This window comes from Oryctolagus cuniculus, chromosome 5 (genome assembly GCF_051225735.1).
Source record: "Oryctolagus cuniculus isolate XC-2025 breed Fujian yellow rabbit chromosome 5, ASM5122573v1, whole genome shotgun sequence".
Classification (NCBI taxonomy): domain Eukaryota; kingdom Metazoa; phylum Chordata; class Mammalia; order Lagomorpha; family Leporidae; genus Oryctolagus; species Oryctolagus cuniculus.
Genome location: NC_142871.1, coordinates 143,478,897 through 143,503,716, shown reverse-complemented (window position 1 = coordinate 143,503,716; position 24,820 = coordinate 143,478,897). Strand labels below are relative to the sequence as shown.

The 24,820-nt window shown below is 44.1% G+C and overlaps 1 long non-coding RNA gene across 1 annotated transcript; it reads left to right on the top strand.

Moving 5' to 3' along the window:
- LOC127487345 (uncharacterized) lies at positions 1–23,516 on the top strand. The gene is made up of 3 exons (XR_016233478.1): positions 1–443; positions 19,473–19,611; positions 23,125–23,516. It is a non-coding gene; the product is annotated as an uncharacterized LOC127487345 (long non-coding RNA).
- Positions 23,517–24,820: the final 1,304 nt, after the last annotated feature.

Here is a 24,820-nt window from a genome sequence, read left to right as displayed (position 1 = left end):
AAGGTACTGATTTCCCCTACCCACTGAATCCCAGTCTTTCTATGATGTAAATCTGTTCTTCCCTTTCCTTAACAAAGATTTTTAGAGCACCTATTGCCTACACGACTCAGTACCAAGTATTAAGGAAGCAATAACAATTCAGACACAATTCTTGAGCTCATATTCTAGAATAATAGAAATGTGAGCTGATACTTATGGTTCATTGCAATAAATGTCAACAGGGGATACAATAAAGGCCTGTCCTCTTTGATTGAACTATTGAGATTAGGCAAGTAGGCCTTAAATCGAAGGGTGTTGGTATACTGGGCTTCAGGGTAATTTGTTGTCCTCATAGTGGATCCAGGGAAGGCTCATTAATGTACCATCAGCGAGTCCCCATTTCCCTCCGGCTTTTGCAATGGAAAAGAAGATAGAAGCCTGTGGAAAATCCATGGAATTCCAAGGTATGTAGGTAGACCTCAAACCCCTGAGGTCCTAGCATCCTCTCCTGAATCATATTTTGACTGTAAATTCAGCAATAGAACCCAAAACTAGTCATTGCCCACTGTCACATGAGCACATTGATTTTCATTTCACATGGTAGTTCTTTAATTCCTAAGGAGAAAATATCTTCAGTGGGATATTTTTCAAGGCAGAGAGATGGATAAGAGAGAGGATCTGCTTGTTCACTTCCTAAATGTTTGCAATGGCCCTTGGCCTGGGCCGAAGCGGGGTGCCAGGAACTCAACCTAGAGGTCCCATGTGGTGGCAGGGACTCAACTTCGTGCCTCTTTACCTGTACCTTTGAGGATCTGCATTATCAGGAAACTGAAGCAAAGCCGGGCATTCTGCTATGCAATGTGGGCATCCATCTTATCCAGTGTTTTATTTATTTATTTGACAGGCAGAGTTAGACAGTGAGAGAGAGAGAGAGTCAGAGAGAAAGGTCTTCCTTTTTCTGTTGGTTCACCCCCTGAGTGGCTGCTACGGCCAGCACGTTGCGGCCGGCGCGCTGTGCCGATCCGAAGCCAGGAGCCAGGTGCTTCTTCCCGGTCTCCCATACGGGTACAGGGCCCAAGGACCTGGGCCATCCTCCACTGCACTCCTGGGCCACAGCAGAGAGCTGGACTGGGAGAGGAGCAACCGGGACAGAACTGGCGCCCCAACTGGGACTAGAACCCTGGGGTGCCGGCACCGCAGGTGGGGGATTAGCCTAGTGAGCCGCGGCGCCGGCCTGATCCAGTGTTTTAGCCACTAGGCTAAATGCCTACCACAGGACATGTGTTTTTAATATGGGGCATAAAGATGGGAGAAGCATGCTGTGGACTTCTACAAAGCTTTATAAATGTGAAGGTTTATTTTTTCACTAGCATTTGCTAATAAGTCTAGATCATGCCACATGTGAGAGACACTTAAATTAGAACCACTGAAAGACATGGGCTCAGGCACATGGAAACACATAACATGATTACTATGTGCTTGATAAAACAGTGCATTGTAGTAAGGAGAACCTTATGACCAAATTATGTCTCATGCAAATATAAGAAATTATCTCCATCTCTCTGGTAACAATGAGGTGAGCTTTTCATGAACCCAGTTGCTTTGATGACTCTGTTACTTGCTGTCAAATGTGAGTCCCTGAGCCAACAAGCAATTTATTACTAGGCTGCTCCTCACTTGAGGAGCCCTTTTCTTAACTTCCCTCGGCTTTGGGACAAGACACAAACATAGCAAAGCTTCCTGTGACAGATCTCTTTACTTCTGGTTCCAGAATTGCCTTTTTACTTGAATTTTGATTCCCAAGAGATTTCATAAAGTTGTGAATATTATCTGTTTCAGAGTATTTTTATGCCGTGTCTTTCCTTACATTGGGTTTCTGTATCATAACAATAAAACAAAAACACACCTGACCCCCCCCCCATGCGCATGCACACAGTGTTCTCAATCTCGCTGTTTAGCTCCAGACATTTGCCTCTTGTAGATGCAGATGGAATTACTCAGCATCACTCCTTGCATCAAGTAAGCCAAAATATAGAGAAAAACATGACCTATCTGACTCACAGCTGAATTCACCCCATTTCTGATTAGAGCCCAACAATCTCTTACGACTATAAAAGGACTAAAAATCTATTGCCAGGTAGTTACTTCTAATGAAACCCAAGGCTTCTTGCCTCTAATCTTGAGTTAATAAATCACATTTTCATGTCATATTTTTTGATATCTAATATAGCATCAGGAACACTAACTGTCAGAATGGAGGCATTGGCAGAGGTTTTTATTTTTAGAACTGAGATTTTGTTTCCTTTGGGCCATGATGAACTCAATCTATCAGAAGTGTATTGAAATTTTGCTTTTTATTTTATTTAAAAAATTTAAATTTGTTATTATTTATTTCAGGCAGAGGGGGCAGGGGGAAAGAGAGCTCCCATGTATTGGTTCACTCAACAAATGACCACAATGGCTGAGGCCAGGCCAGAACTGAAGCAGGAGCCAGGAGCTCCATCTAGGTCTCCAACATGGGTTGTAGGAACCCAAATACTTGAGCCATCGCCACTGCCTCCAGGATTCTATGTTGGCAGGAATCTGGAGTTGGGACCTAGAGCCTGGAATTGAACCTGGGTACTCCCATGTAGAATGCAGGTGTCACTTGCTAGACTCAACACCTACCCCTGATTTTTGTTTTTTAGTTCATTGCTTACACAGCTAGGAGATTCTGGGGGAAATGCCCTTTGTTCTCTTACAAGCATGAGTTGTGCGAGGTAAATAAAAATAATGTTTTCTTTTCTCTGACCATTATATCCATGTTCTTCTCTAGCGTCAGTCTTACGAAGCTGCTGGAGCTACACTGGAGAGGTGATGATGGTTATGGTAGCAAAATTCTGATGTTGGCTTAGAAAATACAGGATGTGATGACAGGGACGGTGGTGAGGAGGCTGGTGTGACTGTTGTGATGGTGGCGGTGACAATGTGAGTTCCTGGATCTTCACCTACTGATTGTGGGTCCTTGGCTGAGTCACACATACTGTGTCTCCATGCCAATCTCTTTGCTTTTACATTTAAAGGGCACCTTGGAGCTGGCATTTTGGTGCAGTGTGTTAAATTGCTGCTTAAGTTAGGTGTTAATTCAAATCCCAGTTGCTCCACTTTTGATCCAGCTTCCTGCTAACGTGCCCGGGAAAACAGCAGAAGATGCCACCGATGTGGGAGACCAGGATGGAGTTCCAAGATCCTGGTTTCAGCCTGGCCCAGCCCCAGCTGTTGCCATTTGGGAAGTGAACCAGCAGATGGAAAATCTCTCCGTCTCTTTCTCTCTACCTTTTCTTAATCAGCCAGCCTTTAAATAAAGCTTTAAATGTAAAAGACAACAGGTAAGAAGAGAGAGACTACTCTCCAGGATCTGAAGAGACAGGCGAGAGTTGGAGGAAGATTCAAGCAAGCTGAGACAAGGGCCTTCTTGTCCCTGCCAGGAGGATGTCTGAGAGGGCAGGAAGAGGTCCCAGGAGCCTCCCCATGTGAGGTTTGCAGATATTTGAGAGGGAAGAAGTCCTCTGCCCTCCACGCCCATCGAGAAGCTGGAGAGTCCACTCTCACCCAAGGATGGCGAATTCGGGTCACAGTGAATGGGTGATGATGTCCCACGACTGCTGTGTCTCCCACATGAGGGGATGGGGCTGCTGCATGTCTCAAAGTCCCCAGGCTCTCCAAGTAGGGGGTGGAGGAGGATGTTGACTGAGTATGTGAGAGGGAAAACCATGGGGCGCCTCCCCTGGGCCTGCCGGGGCTCTGAGCCTTGTGATTGCCATCTGAGCAGATCCCCAGCGGCAGAGAGAAAAGGGGAGAAGAGGCTTCCTAGGTCATTTTTTCACAGAGGTTCTCCGTCTCAGGGGCTTTTAAAATTCCCACTGCTTGGACGATACACTGATCCAGTGAATTAGAATCTCTAAGTATAGTGTGGGGCAGGCATCATTACACTTTAAGGCTCTGGACAATGGACTGTATGTTTCTGTTCTCTCAACCTTCACAGGTTGAAATCCTAATTCCAGTGTAGTGGTATTTGGAGGTGGGTCTTTGGAAGCTGAAATATCCTTTAGAGAAGAGGCAAGAGAATTAACCCACTGTAATTCTGCCATGTGAAACGACAAGGAGAAATCATCTATATGCAATCCAGAATGGAACCTTCCTAAGGACTCAACCAGGCTAGCACCCTGACCTGGGACCTCCAGCCCCCAGAACTGTATGAACTCTGTGTCTTCTTTTTTTTAAGATTTTATTTTATTTATTTGAAAGACAGAATTACAGAGAGAGGTAGAGATAGAGATAGAGAGAGGTCTTCTATCCGCTGGTTCACTCCCCAGATGGCTGCAATGGCAGGAGCTGAGTGGAACCGAAGCCAGGAGCCAGGAGCTTCTTCCAGGTCTCCCATGTGGGTGCAGGGGTCCAAGCACTTGGGCCATCCTCCGCTGCTTTCCCAGGCCACAGCAGAGAGCTGGATTGAAAGAGGAGCAGCCGGGACTAGAACCGGTGCCCATATGGGATGCTGGCACTTCAGGCCAGGGCTTTAACCCGCTGAGTCCCACCCCCGTGTCTGTTGTTTTTAAACCTGCCAGTCTTTGGTACTTTGTTACAGCAATCCAAGACAAGACTCTTCCCATGCAAGTCCAATGTGCGGCCAGAGTTGGCAAGCAGAGATATTTCTGTTAGAATAAGAGTGGTCCTCAGACTGGCAGCATCAGCACCCCTTGGGCATGTGTTAGAGATGCAGAGTCCCAGGCCTCACTGTGGTCCTTCTGTAGCAGAATCTACCATTGAAGAAGATCCCAGGTAACCCAAGTGCAAGCTGAAGTTGAGACCACTGTTCATATCTGTGGTGCACAGCCAGATGAGAAAAGCTGCACACACACGGGGCTTCTGCACACACACGGGGCTTAGGTCAGGGATTTTCAGCCTTGGAGAACAATGAATGTCTCTCCATGCTGCATTTTGAGCAATTTCTTTAAATTAATTTTTCAGTTCACTAATTTCTTTCTTAAATATGTATTTTATTTATTTGAAAAAGTTACAGAAAAAGGTAGAGACAGAGGTCTTCCATTCATTGGTTCACTCCCCAAATGGCCGCAACAACCAGGGCTGGGCCAGGCTGAAGCCAGGAGCCAGGAACTTCTTTCAGGTCTCCCACATGGGTGCAGGAGCCCGAGCACTTGGGCCATCCTCTGCTGCTTTCCCAAGCACATTAGTAGGAGCTGGATGGGAAGTGGAGCAGCTGGGACTTGAACCAATGCCCATATAGTATGCTGGTGCTGAGGCCAGGGGTTTTACCCTCTGTGCCACAGTACCAGTCCCACTAATTTCTTTCTTTTTTTCTTCTTCTGCTTTTTTTTTTTTTAAAGATTTATTTATTTATTTGAAAGAGTTACACAGAGAAGGAGAGGCAGAGAGAGAGAAGTCCTCCTCCGTTGGTTCACTTCCCAATTGGTCGCAATGGCCAGAGTTGCACTGATTTGAAGCCAGGACCAGGAGTTTCATCTAGGTCTCCCATGTGGGTTCAGGGGCCCAAGGGCTTGGGCCATCTTGTACTGCTTTCCCAGGCCATAGTAGAGAGCTGGATTGGAAGAGGAGCAGCTGGGCTATGAACTGACGCCCATGTGGGATGCCAGCACTGCAGGTGGTGGCTTTTCCCGCTAAGCCACAGTGCCAGCCCTTAATTTCTTTTTTAAACTAGGCTTAATCTGCAGTTAATAAGTCCTTCATATTTTTATGATATTTTATAAATAAAATGAGTGTTTCTTTACTTTTCTATATTATTTTTAGTTTCTTACTCATAAATTCTTTATATCTTCAAATAATTAGATCATAATGAATGTTTTTGTCTTTGTTCAATATGTAGCATTATTGTGGGACTGATTTTGTGATGTATTGTCTCTGTGGGCCCTTGCAAGTGCGAGCTTATTTTTTGTAGCATGCCTATGGCTGTGGTTGTGGTTGTAGGTTCATGCTTTATCAATAGTAATTCTTCAGGGACTGTTGAATAATTCTGTTTGGTTTATCCAGCCAGCACTTGTGTTGCCTTCTTCTAGGCTCCTAGGAACCTTACCAATCCATCACACTGTAAAATAAATTATCAGCTTGAAGTTAAGTTTGTAAGGCAATTATTAGATCTCAGCTATAATTCAAGTAGAATTCTCTTCCCTTCCACACAGAACCAAACTGGAAGCAGTAGTTTTCTTTGTGATTTCCATCTGTAAGGCAGGTTTATTTCTAATTTTTAAAATTTTATTTGAAAATCAGGGAGACAGGGAACTGTAATCCACTGGTTCACTTCCCAGTGGCCTGCAGTAGCTGGAACTGGGCCAGGCCAGGAACCAAGATCCAGAACTCCATCCAGGTACCCCACATTGGCGGTAGGGACCCAGCTTGTAGCAGGAAGTTGGAAATGGAAGTGGAGGAGCTGGGACGCAAACTGAGCTTTCCAATATGGGACGCAGGTGTCCCAGTCAGTGACTTAGCCTCTGCCACATGCCTGCCCCATGGTTTACTTCCAATTGACCTTTACAATGGGAGTAGTCCTGTGGCATCATTGCTGTATAAAGTTTCTTATTAGATTTCCACCTTGGGTGGGCCCATGGCTCGCTCCTCCTTCCTTCCTTCCTTCCTTCCTTCCTTCCTTCCTTCCTTCCTTCCTTCCTTCCTTCCTTCCTTCCTTCCTTCCTTCCTTTCGTCCTTGTACCCCAAGTAGCTGTCAAAGCAGAAGCTTCAAGTGGCCAGGCCTGGTCTCTGCTCCCAGGGTCATGGTCAATGCCTGCTCACTGTCTGCCTTCCTGCCTTCACTTTTGGTTTGGCTCACTGATGCATTTTAACTGATTTTATTAAAGCCTTGTTCAGTATTTTGAGTTGTTTCTTAGGACAGGCTGTCCAGAGTGACTTCTCTACAGAATTGCCAGAAATGGAAGCTCCTTAAGTAGCTTCTATCCTAGCAAATTCTTTAAGGGCCTTCAAGACTCACGAAGGCGAGCTATATAATGAACACATCTATAAGAACATGTTCAGAGACTCAACATTGAGGTGTACACCCCTTGTCACCATTATTCATAGTGTTGTTTTAGGGGAAGAAAATAGATGGAAAATTTTTGTGAAATTATTTGCTTTTTTAAAAAGAGTGTTGGCCACTTAAATTTTTGCAAATGCAGCAAAAACCTCCCTGAGCCACATGAAAGAGGAGGCAATAATCCTACCTTGATGCTGACTTAGATGTTGACAGTAAGCTGAGTGTGAAATTCTGCTGCATGTCACGAAGACGAAAAAAATCCTGTAGCTTTGCTGAGGCTTCTGATGAAAACTTGAAAAACTACCCAACAGAAGACAGTTAGGTTACTCATCAAAAATAATTGATTCAATCAGAATCACAGGCCAATAAAGACTTTTGAAGTCCCCTAGGTTCTTGGGTCCAAATATGACAATGTGACTTTCCATCTCCGTTAATGCCAAAGAGGGGGCCATGCCAGTCTATGAAGTGTGCATGTCTCTGCCGTGTGAGGTGAGAACTACACGTTCTTCAAGCAAGGTGAAGCACATTCAGTGTCTGTATTAGGAAACATGATACAGTCCTCCACATAAATTAAATGAATCATTCATTGGAAGACTTTCTCTTCTGACTAATACCATTATGCTGATTTTCAACAACAGGAGTTTTTGAAAAGATTTATTACTCAAGTCTAATTTTTCCCCAGAGTTTGTAATATTATTAAGTATTTTTATCCAATAAAGGTAGGAGATAAATTGACTTTAACCTGATTGGACAAACAGGCTGGCACAAGGCAGGCAGGGCATAAGAGGTTAAAAATAACAAACTGAGCCCAGGGGTGTTCACCTAACAAACCTAGCCCGTGGCCTGGGTACACCTTGTCCATGCCATGGCTTTCTCCTGGCCTGTTCTGGGCAGCATGGTGGCAGGCTGTGTGTCAGTTCCTTCAGCAGTGACTGTACTCCACGTGGCCTTCTCCCGTGAGAGACCCCACCCTCCCCAACCCCGCCTCAATGGTGCTTCATTCCTGTTTGTCCTCTGCAGAGGAAACAGCTGCAACACCACTTTTAAGCTATTTTAGCCATGAAATTGTGTCATTTCTTTTGGTGTTCTGAATTCCTAAACATGTTATCTGGTGTTGTGGTAAGATTCAATACAACATACTCTTTGAAAGATTTTTCAATCATTAAAAGATGAAGGGTGAGTTAAATTGTAGCTGTTTATGGGATAAGCCAAAGCAATTTTCAGAATGACTTTCCCTTTTGCAAAGGGAGTGAATCTTATGGAAGTGCTCTCGGCCTTACTGCTTGCATTTGCTCTTCCCATATTTTTTATTGTGTAAAATTCACATAGCATAAATACTATCATTTTAGCCATTTTTAAAGGCAGAGGTCAGTGGCATTAAGTACATTAAAAGTATTTGCGCAGCCATCAGCACCATCTCTCCCTAGAACTTTTTCATCTTTTCCACCTAAAACTCTGTACCCGATAGGCAATACCTCCCCAGCTCTCCCTTCCCTACCTTCCTTGGTAGCTTTCTGTCTCTATGAATTGGACAACTCTGGGTACCTCAGGTAAGTGGGATTATATGGTAATTGTCCTTTTGTATCTTTATGCTTTCACTCGGCATGTTTACCCAGGTTCATCCATGTAGCAGCATGTCAGATGTCATTTCTTTTATGAATGGATAATATTCCCTTATATGGTTATGTCATATATGTAGTTGTTATTTGTCATATATTGATCTATGTTATTGCTGTTTTTTATCAAATCACCTATTGATGGACATTTGGTTGATTTTTTCTTTTGAGTATTCTATTTAACGGTGTCCTATAACTATTGGTATCCAAATACCTATTGGAGTCCCTGTTTTCAGTTTTTCAGGAAATGTCCACGGATTGGAATTGTTGGACCATATTAATCTATGTTAAAATTTTTGAGGATTGCCATACTGTTTTCCCTAGTGACTGCACTGTTTCACAGCCCCACCGGTAATGTTGGAGGGCTCCAATTTCACAACATTCTTGCTACCACTTGTTATTCTCTGTGTTTTGATAGTAGCCGTCTTAACAGGTGTGAGGTGGTATCTCTTTCTCTCTCTTTTTTAAAGATTTATTTATTTATTGAAAGTCAGAGTTACAAAGAGAGAGAAGGAGAGGCAGAGAGAGCGAGAGGTCTTCCATGTGCTGGTTCACTCCCCAGTTGACCATAACTGCTGGAGCTGCGCCAATCCAAAGCCAGGAGCCAGGAGCTTCTAGCAGGTCTCCCACGAGGGTGCAGGGGCCCAAACACTTGGGCCATCCTCTACTGCTTTCCCAGTCTATAGCAGAGAGTGGGATTGGAAGTAGAGCAGCTGGGACTTGAACTGGCGCCCATATGGGATGCTGGCACTGCAGGCAGCGGCTTTACCCACTATGTCACAGTGCCAGTCCCAAGGTGGTCTCTCTTTATGATTGCTTTGTGCCTGTTTGTCATAAGAAGAGCCTTACTTGCTAGGGAGTGCCTTTGATTTGCAGGCCAGGTGGAGCTCAATACCCTGCTGGTTCTTTCCAGAAGGAGTCAGGCACCTTTGTTCTTCAGTCATTACAGTGATGAACATCTGTTCAGCCAGCATGAAATGTAGGAGAGGGGAGGACCAGCTTCTGAGGACAGGTGGCCAACTAACCCCAGAACTGGGCTCAAATAGGCCCTGTGCATGCGGGTATCACCTTAATGTGTCACGATTGGTGTCATACAGAGGCGACCAAACAGCACAGCAGATTTATGACAACAACAAATGCCTACACTGAACAGTGCTTTGTCAAATTATGTGCTGCAGCATAACTGTGGAGCTGGAGAAGGCATTTACTAGAGAAAACCATACAAAGCTGGATACAAATAGTTTTAGATGTCCAGGGGACCACATTGTAGGTGAGAGCTCAACAGTGACCGCATGTCAGCCTTTTAGAAGTTGTCTTCAGGGGCTTGCGCTGTGGTGTAGTGGGTAAAACCACCATCTGCTGTGCCGGCACCCCATATGGGCGCCAGTTCAAGTCCCAGCTGCTCCATTTCCAATCCAGCTCTCTATTGTGGCCTGGGAAGGCAGTAGGAGATGGCACAAGGCCTTGGGCCCCTGCACCCATGTGGGAGATCCTGAAGAAGCTCCTGGCTCCCGGCTTCAAATCAGCACAGCTCCGACCATTGCAGCCAATTGGGGAGCGAACCAGGGGATGGAAGACCTCCCTCTCTCTCTTTCTCTCTGCCTCTCCTTCTCTTTCTGTGTAACTCTGACTTTCAAGTAAATAAATAAATCTTTTTTTAAAGAAGTTATCTTCAGAGATGTATTGGAAAACGGAGAAATTACTATACAGAATCACCATTTGTATTAAGACAAGGATAACCTTACTAAAGAATTCAGTTTTCTTTCATATGGGCCTCGGCCAGAGCTAGAATCTGCCTAAAATAATATGAAGTTCACTAATTTAAATCAAAGAAGTGTACTTTGAATTAATAGGTACTATATATTTTATTTGAAGAGAGGGAGAGGGAGAGAGGGAGAGAGGGAGAGAGAGACTGAGAGAGAGAGAGAGAGAGAAAGCAATCTCCCTTCTGCGGGTTCACTTCCCAAGTGCCTGCAATAGTCAGGGCTTGGCCATGCCAAAGCCAGGAGGCTTGAACTCAATCCAGGTCTCCTATGTGGATAGCATGGACCCAAGTAGTAGTCTCCCAGGGTGCCCATTAGCAGGAAGCTAGAATTGGGAGCAGAGGCAGGACTCAAACCCAAACACTCATTATGAGATGCAGGTGTCCCAAGCAGAGTCTTAACCACTACGCTCACCCCGACATCATAAACTAAGTGAAGTTTTAGCTAGTAATATACAAGAGGTCTACAAAACATTCATGAAAAGTGCACGTTATAAAGAAACTATGCATAGGTCTCATTTTTTTCCAACATAGTGAAGTGATCTTTCAACTCTATTTTCCCATGAAAGTCTTGAAGCATTCTTGCATACTAACACGCTTTTCAATTTTTACTGTAATTAGCACATTAAATGCGAATGGGGCTTCTAAGGAGTGTTTTGCTTCTCTAATAAACTGAATAAGCCACCTAAATCCTTATTCATATTTAATTTGCTAGGCAATCTGCTTCCTCCTACATAGGCAAATGGTAAAGTTCAGCTTTGGTCTTGTGGGCATGACTGGGCTTTAAACGTTACTGTGTAGACTAACTCATTGTGTTGGTTGGAGACATCCACCGTGAGCATCTAGTCCTTGTACCAGATATAAGGTTATTGCTGTTAGGATATTAAGCTTTGAATTTATGATGTCTTGCATTTGTGTCCAGTGGAAGATTCAGATTCATTTCCATTTTATTTTGGTTTTGATGATGTGTTTTAAACAATTTGTAGACTCACAATTTGCTCATGGTTTATTTCCTTTATCTTAATGTTGGAGGTTTCCATGGGACCACACAGATGTCAGATGATGTGACTAGCAATTCAACCTGTTTTAAGACATATTTTTATTTGAGAGGCAGAATTACAGAGAGTGGGAGAGAGAGAGATATCATCCATCTGCTGGCTCACTCCATCAAATGGCCACAATGGCTGGGGCTGGGCTAAGCCAAAGTGAGGAGCCTGTAATTCCATTCAGCCATCCCACATGGGTTCAGTGGCCTAAGCACTTGAGCCATCCTCTGCTGGTTTCCCAGGTGCATTAGCAAGGACCTGGATCAGAAGTGGAGCAACTGGGACTCTAACTCGTGCCCATATAGGATATTGGCATCACAGGCAATGCTTAATCTACTATACCACAACACCAACTCTAGTAATTCAGCATTTGAAAGGCACAGTTACAGAGAGAGGGTGGGTGGGGGGAGATAGAGAGCAGTCTCCTATCCACTGGTTCATTGCCCAAATGGCCATAACAGTTGGAGCTGGACCAGTCCAAAGCCTGGAGCCAGAAGTCAGGAGCTACATCCGGATCTCACATATGGGTACCAGGGACCCAAGCACTTGGGCCCCCCTTGGCTGCATTCCCAAGTGCATTAGCAAGGAGCTGGATCAGAAGTGGAGCAGCTGGGACTCGAACCAGCACCCATATGGGATGCTGGCACTGCAGATGGCAGCTTTACCCACTATACCACGACTGCCGGCCCCTAGAATCTATTCTATAAATGAGCTTGCTTTGTTTATTCTGCCCATTCTAAGCATGAGAATCTTGATGGAAATTCCCAGTTGTGGCCATCTGCTTCAGATCTTCAACCTAAGCAGAGCAGATGCCATGCTCTGGAATGAACCAGGGTGATTTTCATTGTTCATCCTATGGCACACAGGATGGACCCAGAGTGGTTCTGGTGCTAACACTTCACCATTAGAAAGATTTGCTTTTGTCCTGGTTCTGACGTTTGTCAGACCTTCTTTGTCTGCTTCTACATAGCCTTTGACCCCCTTTTGTGATCTCAATTGTTCATGTCCTGGGCTGGGCAGGTTACAGGAAACAGTTCTCTTGGTTATCTGAAATAATACTTGCAAGAATTTTCTGTCTGTGTCTTTATTCTCAAAATTACGTCTTCCAGATGAAAGGTTTCGCTAACTGTGTGTTCGCACACGTAGGCAGGCAGGTGTTTTGAGTTGCAACCTCCAGGGCTGTGAAGTGTCTCAGGGCCTGCCAGTTGCATCCTCCCTGCTGTAGAGGGGGAGCCCTGGTGGAGGGACTGGTGGCCTTTGTCAGGTAGGCAGATCTTAGTGGAGGTCTGCTTCTATGCCATGCCCTCCATTGCTCGGGAAACCTCCTCCGGAATGCTTTCCCCAGACGTCCACCTAGTGAGCTCTCTTACTTCCTTCATACCTTTGTTTAAACCACAGTCTTCTCATTGACGCTCCCTGTTGATGTCCTGCCTGTCTCCCCATCTCCTGCTTGCTTTTTTTTGCCTTTATTCCTCGTGCTTTCATCCTTCTACCCTCCCATCCCATTAACTTATAGCCATTATTATTTTTTTAAGTTTCTCTCCTACAATTATGAAATATAAGCTCTGTGAAGATGGGCAACTTGGTCTATTTTGTTTACAGAGACTTCCCAAGCATCTAGGACAGTGCCTTGAGCATAGCAGGTGCTCAAATATTTTGTTCAGGGATCAGCATTGTGAGTAAAGCCACTGCCTGAAACACCAGCATCCCATATTGGCAATGGTTCGTGCCCCTGTTGCTCTACTTCTGATACAGCTCCTTGCTAATGACTTGGGAAGAGCCGCAGAGGGTGACCCAAGAGTTTGGGTTCTGTGCCACCCACGTGGGAGACCTGGATGAAACTTCTGTCTCCTGGCTTCAGCCTGGCTCAGTGCTAGCCATTGTGGCCACCTGGGGAGTGAACCAGGGGATCGAAGATCTTGCTCTCTGTCTCTCCCTCTCTCTCTGTAATTGACTTTCAAAGTAAATAAATAACTCTTAAAACATGTTTTGTTGAATAAATTTAATAAGTGAAATGTAGTAAATCGTAATTGCTACCAACTGTATTTCTTATACTTCAGGTTTTGTGTTAAGTATTGTTTTAATCTAATACCACATTTGATTCTTCTAACAACCCTATGATGTTGATACAATTATTGAAATTGGCACTTCATACGTTGTAAAACTGAGGTGTAGAGAGGTGAAAGTGTTTGTAAAAATTAGCTAATAAGAAGTAGGACAAGGATTTAGGCCAGATGTGCCCAACCCATGCTTGGATTTGTTATTGCTCTCCTAATAATGACCTATAACGGCAGCTACAAATTTGCTCAAAAACTCTTAGAATTTCAAGATGGCAGCAACAGAGCAGGAAACTCAGTGCTGGGCTTTGAGAGAGCACGTGGGCTATGCGTTCATGAAGCCAGCCCTGGGCGAGTGAGTGTGCACGCCTGGTCACGGCCATTGAGGGGCATGCACTGTGACTTAGCCCTTTCACCTCCACTTTCAGATGGGTGACATTTGCTCCAGTTTTGTGTTTAGAGTTGGAAGGAACATCAGAGATCAGTTCAGTGCAGTTATTTGACGGGGGAGAAAACCGGTCTCTGAAGGGTGCTGTTTATAAAAGAAACACGTGCCTTCTAGGTCACGGAAAAGCTTCAGCACGTCCCAGACACAGTGCCCTTGGTACTGAAAGGGACTGGAGCAATGAAAAATAGGTATTTTTTTTTCATTGCAATCAATAGAATCCGACTCACTTGTAATATTTGAAAAAAAAAAAAAAACCCTCAGGGACTTAAAAAAAAAGAGAGAATTCAAGGGTATCCTTGTGATGATGCCATTCTCATTTGCATCCACGTGCACTTTCTTAAGAAAAAGGTGAAGTACACCACATTCAAATATGTCATATGCCTAGCGTGTTTGGTAGAAAAACGATTTTGAACCCACAGTCTCAGATGATTTCCTCGCCCGAAATAGCCCCTCCTCCCCTCCTTCCTGCCTAAATTCCTTTAAGAGTTCACGGTCTAACTGAAATTCCAGCACCTTTATTTGGTGGTTGTTTTCATTTTATCTAAATCAACACGCGTTTGTTAGGCAGTGCTTTGGTTTATCGCACTGACTGCCTCTGTGGTTCTAAACCTTTTGGTTTCATGACTTCTTCAAAATTCTTGAAGACCCTAAAAAAGCCTTGGCAGAGGTGGATGCGTCTGCAGTTAGGATTTTGGAAAGTGAAACTTGAAACATTGAGAAGCTGCACTGCACAAGCACACACTCCATTTGCTGTCAAGGAGATGACATAACCACCCACCAAGTTGCTCCTTGAAAATGCCACTGCACGTACTGGAGATAAGACCACAGAGGCAGATGATGTTTTGGTATTATCAGAAAATATTATTTCTATCTTCTTCTTATGTAAAATTTATATAACAAAATTTGCCATTTTAACCCCTTTGCGAAATTATTTAGTTTTATTTATTTGAGAATCAGAGAGAAAGAGGAAAAGAAAGAAATCTTCCACCACTGGCTCACTACCCAAATGCCTGCAATGGCCAGACTGGAGTCAGACTGAAGCTGGAGGCTGGGAGCCCGCTCCAGGTCCTCCACATGGGTGGCAGGGACTCAGCTGCTTGAGCCATCACTGTTGCTGCTCAGGGTGTGCGTTAGCAGGGGGCTAGAATTGAGAGTGGAGCTGCGGCGACTCAAACCCAACTCACTGCTCACCCTTTCTATGATTTTTAAGTGTACAGCTCAAAGGAATCAATTACAGTGACAATGTTGTGCAACCATCACCACTACTCATTTTTTAAAAAAAGAATTATTTGGAAGTCAGAATTACAGAGAATGAGAGAGAGAAAAAGAGAGAGAGAGAGAGAGAGAGAGAGAGAGATCTTGTATCTGCTGGTTCTCTCCAAATGGCCACAATGGATGGGGCTGGGCCAGGCTGAAACCAGAAGCCAGAAGCCAGGAGCTTCATCTGGGTCTCCCATGTGGTTGCAGGGGCCCAAGGTCTTGGGTCATCTTTGCTGCTTTCCCAGGGGCACTACCAGGGAGCTGGGTCAGAAGCAAAGCAGCCAGCACTTGAACTGGCGTCCACATGAGATTCTGACACTGCTAAACCCACTATACCACAGTGCTGGCCCCACCGTTACTCATTTTCAAAATTTTTTATCATCCTAAATGGACACTCTGGAACCCTGGTGTAACTAGTATCTATGCCCCTCCCTGCAGCCCTAGGTAACTGCTAATCTAGTTGCTGATTTTATAAATTTGCCTATTCTAGATATTTCATAGATATGGAATCACATTATTTGTTCTTTTGTGCCTGGACATTTGGGTTATTGATTCAAGTTTCATCCATGTGTCAGTACTTCATTCTCTTTTATGGTGGAATAAAATCTCATTGTGTGTGTGCCACATTTTTCATTTATTCAGCTACTGATGGACACTTGGCCTGTTTCCAACTTTGGCCTACAAATATCTGTTTGAGTCTCTGTTTCCCATTCTTGTGGATGCATGTCTAGGCGTGGGATTGCTGGGTCGTATGGTAGTTCTATGCTGAACATTTTTGCAGACTGCCACACTGTTTTCCACAGTGTCTGCACCACCCTGCATCCCCACTGACAGTGCACAGGGCTTTCAACTTCTCTACATTTCCATCAGCACTTTTTATCTCTGCTATTCAAAAAAATAGTAATAGCCACCCTAATGAGTGTGAAATGGTGTCCCATTTCAATTTGGATTTGCATGTCCCTGATGGCTAATAATGTGGAGAATCTTTTCATGTAGAAAATGTTTTTGACCTTGAAGATCCTTACTGTAGGCAATGCCAGGTCCATGATATTCTTACTCTTTTCCAAAAAGAACAGTTGAACAATTTTCCTCTCAGATGTGTTCAGTTGAAGAATTTGTCCCTGGCTATTTGTACTAAAATATAATAAAATACAAAGTCCAAACATCATGTTAGTTAACAGGAAATTGCTCTACCATGTGCAGTAAAAGCGGATTGAAAACATTATTTCCAAATCCATCATGCCACATAAACTCAGCCAAAGATGAGCCTAACACATGCAACAAACTCCTTTTATGGTCATGTCCTTTGCTTTATATTTGTTTCAATAGAACTGGATTTGGGGGACTATGTATATACAGAGGTGACAGAAAATAAAAGTTGGGATCATTATGGTTCACCTGAGCATGCTGGAAACAGGAGATGCTGGGTGTTATTTTATGAAGTGCCTGCATTGGAGTCAATGGTAGAACCAGGCCGAACTATGCATTGCCAAATAGGTAGCAAAGTTTGAGCAGAATGATCACCAATAATTTCCAAATAACAAATAGCTGGCTGACAGGTAGTAATTTCAGTGCCAAAAATCTGTTTCCCTTTCTGGGAATTTGACTCACAGGTCAGAGACAAATTGTTCAGTTGAAGAAGTTGACCTGCAGGGAAAAATTGATCAGCTGATCCTCCCAAGTTTCCGTAGTAATGTGATTGCCTTACACGTTTTCATGTTATTTGTATGACACCCTGCATGTACGTTAAGTGCTCCTAAAACATTCTTGATTAATTAATTGCTTACCCAGTGTTAAGTCCTTCTCTTTTTTTCAAACAGAATATAAATTTGTCAGAATGATATTGTACCCAGTTTAAAAGGCTCACTCCCTTAGGCTCTTTTGCAGGTAGGAGTGGCCATGTGACCCAGACTGGTGACATAATTGAAGTCTACAGGGAGGAGCTTCTAGGAAAGCAATAGTCTCAGCTGGCATTCACTGTTTCTCTTGTTCCCCCTTCTTCCTGCTTGGAAGGTGGATACCATTCTGCACCTACAGTACCCATCTGGCAACCACAAGGACAATGCAAGGACATTGGAGTAAACAACCAGAAGGATCCTGGTTGAAGGTCTTTAATGACTTCCTCAAAGTTTGTCTGCATCTGCCAATATTTGGACTTTTCAGTTGGATAGAAAAATGAAGGTGGATTTTGTTTAAGTTTCTGTTGTTGGGTTTTTCTTCTATGTGGCTCAAAGGGATCCTATCTGTCATGGTGTTGAAACATAAAAAACAGGTGAGATCTGGAACTCACTGAGCCTAAGGAGAGAAAAGGAGGCGGGGAAGATGAGAAGCTGAATGTGTCACCGAGCAACTGCCCTGACACCCCTGTGTATGTAAAACGCAGGGCAGCGGCCACTGTCACCCTCCTTCTTGTTCACAGTCTACCACTGGGCGTGGAACTCGACAGTCCTGATACAGAACAATCCCCAAAGCTGCTTGGAAGAGTTGCTATAGAAGGTCAAACCTGAGTCCACTCAACTGATGGGCAGAAAACCAGTCACTGACGTTGGGATGACGGAAGAAAAGAGGCAATTATTGTAACACATAGAGCAAGGAGCCAGGCAGCTGTTGCCTAGTTCCTGGGCTCCCTGACGATTAGAGGTGAAGGCTCCTATAGGTTGAAGTTGGGGCTCAAAGGTGCATGTTCAGCTCATGTCCAAGTTCCTGTTTGGTTTATAGTGTTCATACCCCTCCTTTGATTGGTCAGCCATATAGTGTCCTTTAGGGAATATTGAAGATAGCCCAGTGGGCTCTATTCAGTCTAGGGGCTTTGGGGAGGTGGCTGTTACTTTTTGCTCAGGGCCTAGGAAAATAAAACCCTAGTGACAATAGCAATCCTCAAGGTGTAATCAATTGGAAAAGCAAATGACCTCATGACCTCAGGAGTCTGATGATTAGAACCTTATAGAGCTCAACTGTACTGCTCCCTCAGGGAGTCAGTTTTATTAAGTTGCTGATTGTCTATCAAAAAGGCAGGGCAAGGACACTTAAAGGTGAGGCAGGGAAGCTAGGAGACTGGGGCCTGATGCTATCTAGCAACTGAGTACAGGGATTCAATTGTAGTCAGAGCCTCCCAGTGCACAGACAGGAACATCCAGGCCTCTTCTTATTTCCCTAGGGGTAGGGGAGCGTCCTTCTTGGGTAAGTTAAGCTTCCTTTGAGAACACTTTAAAACACGAGATTGAACCTGGTTGACCAAGAAACATAACCCCTGGATCATTAGCCTACCTGTCTGGTTTTGTGGAGTGGAACAACCGTGGCCATGGAAAATGACCTTGATTGTCCTTGAATGGTAAGGGCAGAAAATTGAGAACAAAGAACTCTTTTGATATGTTTTAAATAATGGTTTTCAAAAATAATCTAATTCCTTTAAATCTCTTTATTTATTGTGCAATAAAAGAAATAGGAAATACCAGGGCTTTACTTTCATGAAAAAATCTATTCTTCTAAGTATGCAAACCTACATAGCCAACTTATGCTTGCTTCACCCATTAATTCTATGGAGCACGTGAGTGTTCTCACACATTTGCTTCTTTTTCAGGTCATTTAAGATTATTGATTCCTCCTTCTCTAGTGTGGAGCTCAATTCTCTAAGGACTGGTTAGCAAAACATTTTCCAGCTCTCACAGTGCCATTTAAAAATGATTATGCTCAGTGTCTTCAGCTTAAAGAGTCCCTTCTCGATTCCCATATGCTAGCAGTTTGTACACCTCTTTTTTGCCTTATTTTTTAGGGCCAATTCCAAGACACTTGGCCCTTTCAGTAACATTCCCTTGGACTGCCTTCTTTCAGTTGTTAAAGCAGCAACAGAGTCAATGACTAAACCAGACAAATTGCGGAGATATATATATATATATATATATATATTTTGTTTGGAAAAATCAGAAGTTTCTGGGGGAAATGAAATCATTGTAAGTAGTCATGTATAGTCTTTTGGCTCAAAAGTTAAAATGCTAAGTTACACATTAGCTGGTGCATAAATTTGCATATTGATATACACAGTCCCAGTGACTGTAATAGCATCACAGATTAGCAGAGACAGATGCACACAGACAAGCACAGGCTGACATTCAGAGACTCCGAGCCTGAGCAAAGGGTGGGGTTGCCTTGTTGAAAGCAAGGGGGCTTGGGAGGAGCACAGAGGTTTTTAAGGGAAAGGTGGAGGGCCCGGAAGGGTAGGCAGTACTCACTAACTCTTGCTTTGTGTAACTTCCTGGCCCCAGGTCTCTACTTTCCTGCCTTCTTTCCAACTTTAGACCTCTCCCGGAACTCAGAAGACGACTGTCAGAGGCTTTGACTGAAGAGGAAGATCCACCGCATTCCCAGTCCCCAAGGAGGATTTAGACTTTAAGAAAAGGAGAGGTGAGGGATTGGCGTTACGGTTAAGCGACTGCTTGTGACAGTGGTTTGAGTCCCAGCTGCTCTGCTTCTGATTCAGCTCCTTGCTAATGGGTCTGGGAAAGCAGTGGCAGATGGCCCAACTACTTGGGCCCCTGCCACTTGTGTGGCAGAACTGGATGAAGCTCCTGGCTCCCAGCTTTGTCCTGACCCAGCTCCAGCTCTGCAAACTTTTGGGGAGTGAACCAGCAGATGGAAGGTCTCCCTCTCTCTTTGTCACTCTGCCTATCAAATAAATAAGTCTTAAAAAAAAAAAAAGGAAGGAAGAGATGGTCTCTGAAAGGGTGTTTTTCAACTAGTTTGCTTTTTTATTTTGTTTTTTACTCTTCTATAACCTTGAGTAGGGCATCCAACAACAGACCCAAGTCTTAGCTTCCTGCCCAGATAGATGGCCTTGGGATGTTGCCAGCAAGGATCAAACCCTGAGACAAATCCAGATTCCACACTGGACTGATCTGCAAACCAAAGCACTGATTTATTAATTTACAGTGGAGAATATAGATGTCATGAAGTCCAGGGTGTTTCCTACACCATAGTCTACACCCCTGTAGGACCAAGGTGCCTAGGGCACTGCATTAATAATTAGGATAAAAGGGTGAAGAGCTTCCTTATGCTTTATTTACTTATTTATTTTTTGACAGGCAGAGTTAGACAGTGAGAGAGAGACAGAGACAGAGAGAAAGGTCTTCCTTCCGTTGGTTCACCCCCCAAGTGACCACTACAGCTGGTACTGTGCTGATCCAAAGCCAGGAGCCAGGTGCTTCCTCCTGGTCTCCCCTGCGGGTGCAGGGCCCAAGGACCTGGGCCATCCTTCACTGCACTCCCGGGCCACAGCAGAGAGCTGGACTGGAAGAGGAGCAACCGGGACAGAATCTGGCACCCCAACCGGGACTAGAACCCAGTGTGCTGGCGCCGCAGGTGGAGGATTAGCCTATTGAGCTGCGGCGCCGGCCCTTCCTTATGCTTGGAGAGGCCACAGGACACTGCCTCCGTAGTAATTCCTTATATGCCAAGTGGTCTCCACGGATGCTCGAAGCACCTTCTACAGTTCATGGTCTTGGCTTCTCATGTCTCAAGGATTAGTCCCCATCATCTTTTGCTTTTAATGTTCACATTGGCCATTGCAAAACCAACATTTTTAAATTGTAATGAACATCTTTTATTCCCCCAAAAACTAGGCATTGAGCTCTCTGTATGGTCTAGATGCTGTCATAGAGTGCAGGTACTGCGGGGGCGACCAAGATGAATCAAACCTGAAACAGCTCACAATCACGAAAACAGGAGTGTGCTGATATATACATCTGCTGCACCACGGTGGGGCTGGGGGAGGGGCACTTTACAGAAATATCCACAGAGTGCTCTGAGGATTCAAAGGATGAGACACGAACCTGCTTGCTGAGAAGGAGGGAGTCTGATTCATAGGGGGGTTGGCACTTTAGCTCAAACATAAAGAATGGCTATTGTTTCAGCAAGCAGAAATTGTCAGAGGTGCTGTAGGGAGGAATTGAGGGAGAGAGAAGAGGCAAGGTGTCTGGGAGGTAGCCCATGCCAAAGACAGGGAGAGCGTGGAGCACACCCAACATTTTGTTCCCATATATGCCTCCTGCTTAGGTTTGAGGACTAGAGGGTGTGTGACATGCTCACTTGGACTTACCTCCAATGGTGGAACTAGAAATGTGCCAGGGGATTTCAACTCAATCTTACCAAGGAGGCAAGTACCAATGCCAGCGCACTTGGTAAAGTGATAAGTATAAATCCACAACCAATCAAAAAGATAGGGTATGTGTCAATGAGATTTCACAAATAAGACCAGTGTAAGCAAATAATGAAGGATAGAATTAAAAGGGAGAGAATGATCCTGCAGGGGAAACAGGACACACAGCAGACTGATAGAATGGCAGCACCCCTGCCTCAGAATCAACCCTTGGGACATTCGGATCTGGCGAAAAGGTCCATGAGAGTCTCACAGGCATGGGAAGCCATGACACGGTGGCAAAAAACGATCTAAATGAAAGATCCTGGTGAACAAGACCCCAGCAGAAGGATCAGGCCATCAAGGAGAGAGGGGCCTTTCTCTGAAGGGAGGAAGGAACCTCCACTGTGATATGGCCTTGACTAAACAAGTTCAGAGTCGGTGAACTCAAGGGGCTTCCATAGCCTAGACAGCTCATAGCAAGAGTCTCGGGTGATTGCTGACGTCATAAATAAGAGTGCCAATTGTTAAATCAACAACGGGAGTCACTGGGTTCATGCTCCCCATGTAGGATCTCTGTCAATGTGTTCTACTATGAAACTTAAAAAACAACACTACTAGTCGAACAATACCCTATACCTTGTGCAGTTGTGTGAGTGCAGCCTGTTGAAATCCTTGCTTAGTATATACTAAGTTGATCTTCAGTATATGAAGGTAATTGAAAATGAAACTCGATGAAGGGCTGGATGGGAGAGGGAGTGGAAGAGCTGAGGGAGGGAGGGAGGTTGGGGGGGGGAAGCCACAACAATACAAAAGTTGCACTTTGTAAATTCACATTTATTAAATAAAAAAATAACTATATAACAAACAAAAAAAAGAAAAAGAAAAAAAAACAAAAAAGAACTTAATAATTTACCCTTTTAGTATTTTTTTTATGTTCTACTTAAAACTATTGGTTGAACTCTGTAATTAATACACAATTACTCTTAGGTGTTTAATTAATGCTATAACTATTATTCAAATAGTATTTTACACTTTGTGTTTCTTTGTGGGTGCAAACTGTTGAAATCTTTACTTAATATATGCTAAATTGATCTTCTGTATATAAAGATAATTGAAAATTAATCTTGATGTGAATGGAAGGAGAGAGGGAGTGGGAGAGGGGAGTGTTGTGGGTGGGAGGGAAGTTGGGGGGGGAAGCTATCGTAATCCATAAGCTGTACTTTGGAAATTTATGTTCATTAAATAAAATAAAATTAAAAAAAAAGAAAGCTAAAAAAAAATAGAGGGCGTGTGAGAGCAGTAAGTGTCAGAGCTGAGAGGCCCACGGGGGCCCACGGCTCAACCATGAACGTCAGCAGCTTCACTCTGTGGGCGCCTGGCACTCACAAGGGTTTCTCCGAGGAAGGCTGTGATCCGGACTCCATTTCAGAAGATGAATTCGGCCTTGGGGTACGGGATGGACTGAGAAGAAAGAAAACAGAGGGCGAGGAACCTGATGTGGACGTTGCTGCGGGACCTCAGAGCAGAAAGGATGAGGTCTTGTTGAACCAGGACAGCAGCAGTGGGGATCAAAAACGTAGAGGTGGTGCGAAAGATGCTATGAAGGTAGGATCTGCGGGTCTTGCTATCGAGTTGGATGCGGGAGGTAGATTAAGGATGAGTCGGTGATGACCAAGCGGAGCTAACATGAAGGGCTGTGCGAAGCACCTTGCACGAAGTAACTCATTTGATCCTCCTTATGACTCCACGAAGTAGTTACCATGGGTGTCCCCATTTTACAGGTGAGAAAACTGATGCGCAGAGGTGATACAACTTCTCCAAGGTTGCATGGCTGATAGGAGGAGTCAGAATTTCCACCAAGTCTTGGAAGTCTTCTGACACTGCTGGCCATGCTGTTCTCCTCAGTGCTACTTCCAGGCCTCTCACTGCCAAGTTCCCCAGCTGGAATGACTTCTGCTGTCTGCCCATTCGATAAAGACTGAATGAGTTTCTGCCGATTGAATTGCCCTCTGGTCCTGACTCAGAGAAGCAAAGGGAAGGTAATCACAGTTCTGAAAACAAATCCATTTTAATCACTGAATCAATGTGGGTAGTGATTTGAAAACATAGTACAACACTCTACCGTTGAAGTCATACCCGATTAAAAAAGATTCCATATTGGTTGTTGATACCATGATTTAAGTTTTTGCTTTATTTGTTATTTTGTTATAGTTAAACAGAACAAAACAAATTCTGCCTGCCTTATCTCCATGTGTCAGTAGATCCACGTCACATTCCCTGCAATGTGGGTGTTTTGATAATCAACCTGATCTTAACTCAGTGGCATGGATCTCTTGGGCTTTGGTCTAAATCCGAGTGGATCTTGGGTGATCAAAGATCATTTTCATATCTCCAGTATTGGCCCACGGACTCCTAAGGGCTCCTCCGTGCTCAGGTCAGACCTGTGCTTCATCTTGTTTCTTTCTGTTTTCTTCTTCATACTGAAACTACAGCACTGGAAATTTTTTTATTAGAATTCAGGTACCATGAGGATAATGATAGTGTCGCTTTTTAAAGCACATGGTATGCCAGCAGCACTCAGAGTGACAAAATGCAGGCTTGTTGAGTAATTACAGCTCTGTCCTCTGCAAGGAATTAATTTCACCCCCCAGAAAAACCCAAAACAAAACACTGGCATTTTTTTTTAAAAAAGCTGATGAACATTTCATGGCTCTCTGGCTTCTGATTTCATTGCCCTAACAATTGATACGGTCATTGCAATAACAGTTAACTGCTCCTGTGTGTTATGAACAAAAGCAGAAACTGCAGGGTCCACTGAAAGAAATCACGTGAGTGTGTGTCTGCATGTGTATGTTTATGAATATACCCAAGAAATTGTGGGTGCAAACAGGCATGCACTCATTGTGTGTAACAGGTGTGTGCACATGCCTGTGCAAGTGCTTGTGAACATATCTGAGAAATTGTGGTGTGCATGTGTGCACCTGCCTATGTGCAGTTGCATATAAATTTGAGCCCCAGATATTTCAGCAGTCAGAAATGCCCCAGGTTCTGCGTGCTGAGTTATGAAGAGGCCTTCTTGCCGGGAAATAGGCTTTATGATTTACAGCAGAACAATAGTGAAAGAACCTCAGCTCTTGTAATGTGATTTTTTTTTTTTACCTTCTAACACCAATGATTTTAAATCAGAGTTTCTATCATTTACCACTTTGACTTGCTGGGAAAAAGAATCCAACCTTAAAGCACTAATTCTTTAAACAAAACAGAGGTTGTGTGGTGTTTTCCTCCATCCCAGACATCTCACTCCTCTGTTGTCCAGAGGGCAGGGTCAGTGTTGTTCAGGCTCTTACTATCTTTTCCATTTACTGAGTATAGAAATAAATGCTGACAATCACCTTTTGGGAGTGAGACATCCCAGGGAATTAGTCACTTACTGCCATTAAGAAGCAGTCTCTCTGGCGTCTTAATGCATTCAGCCTG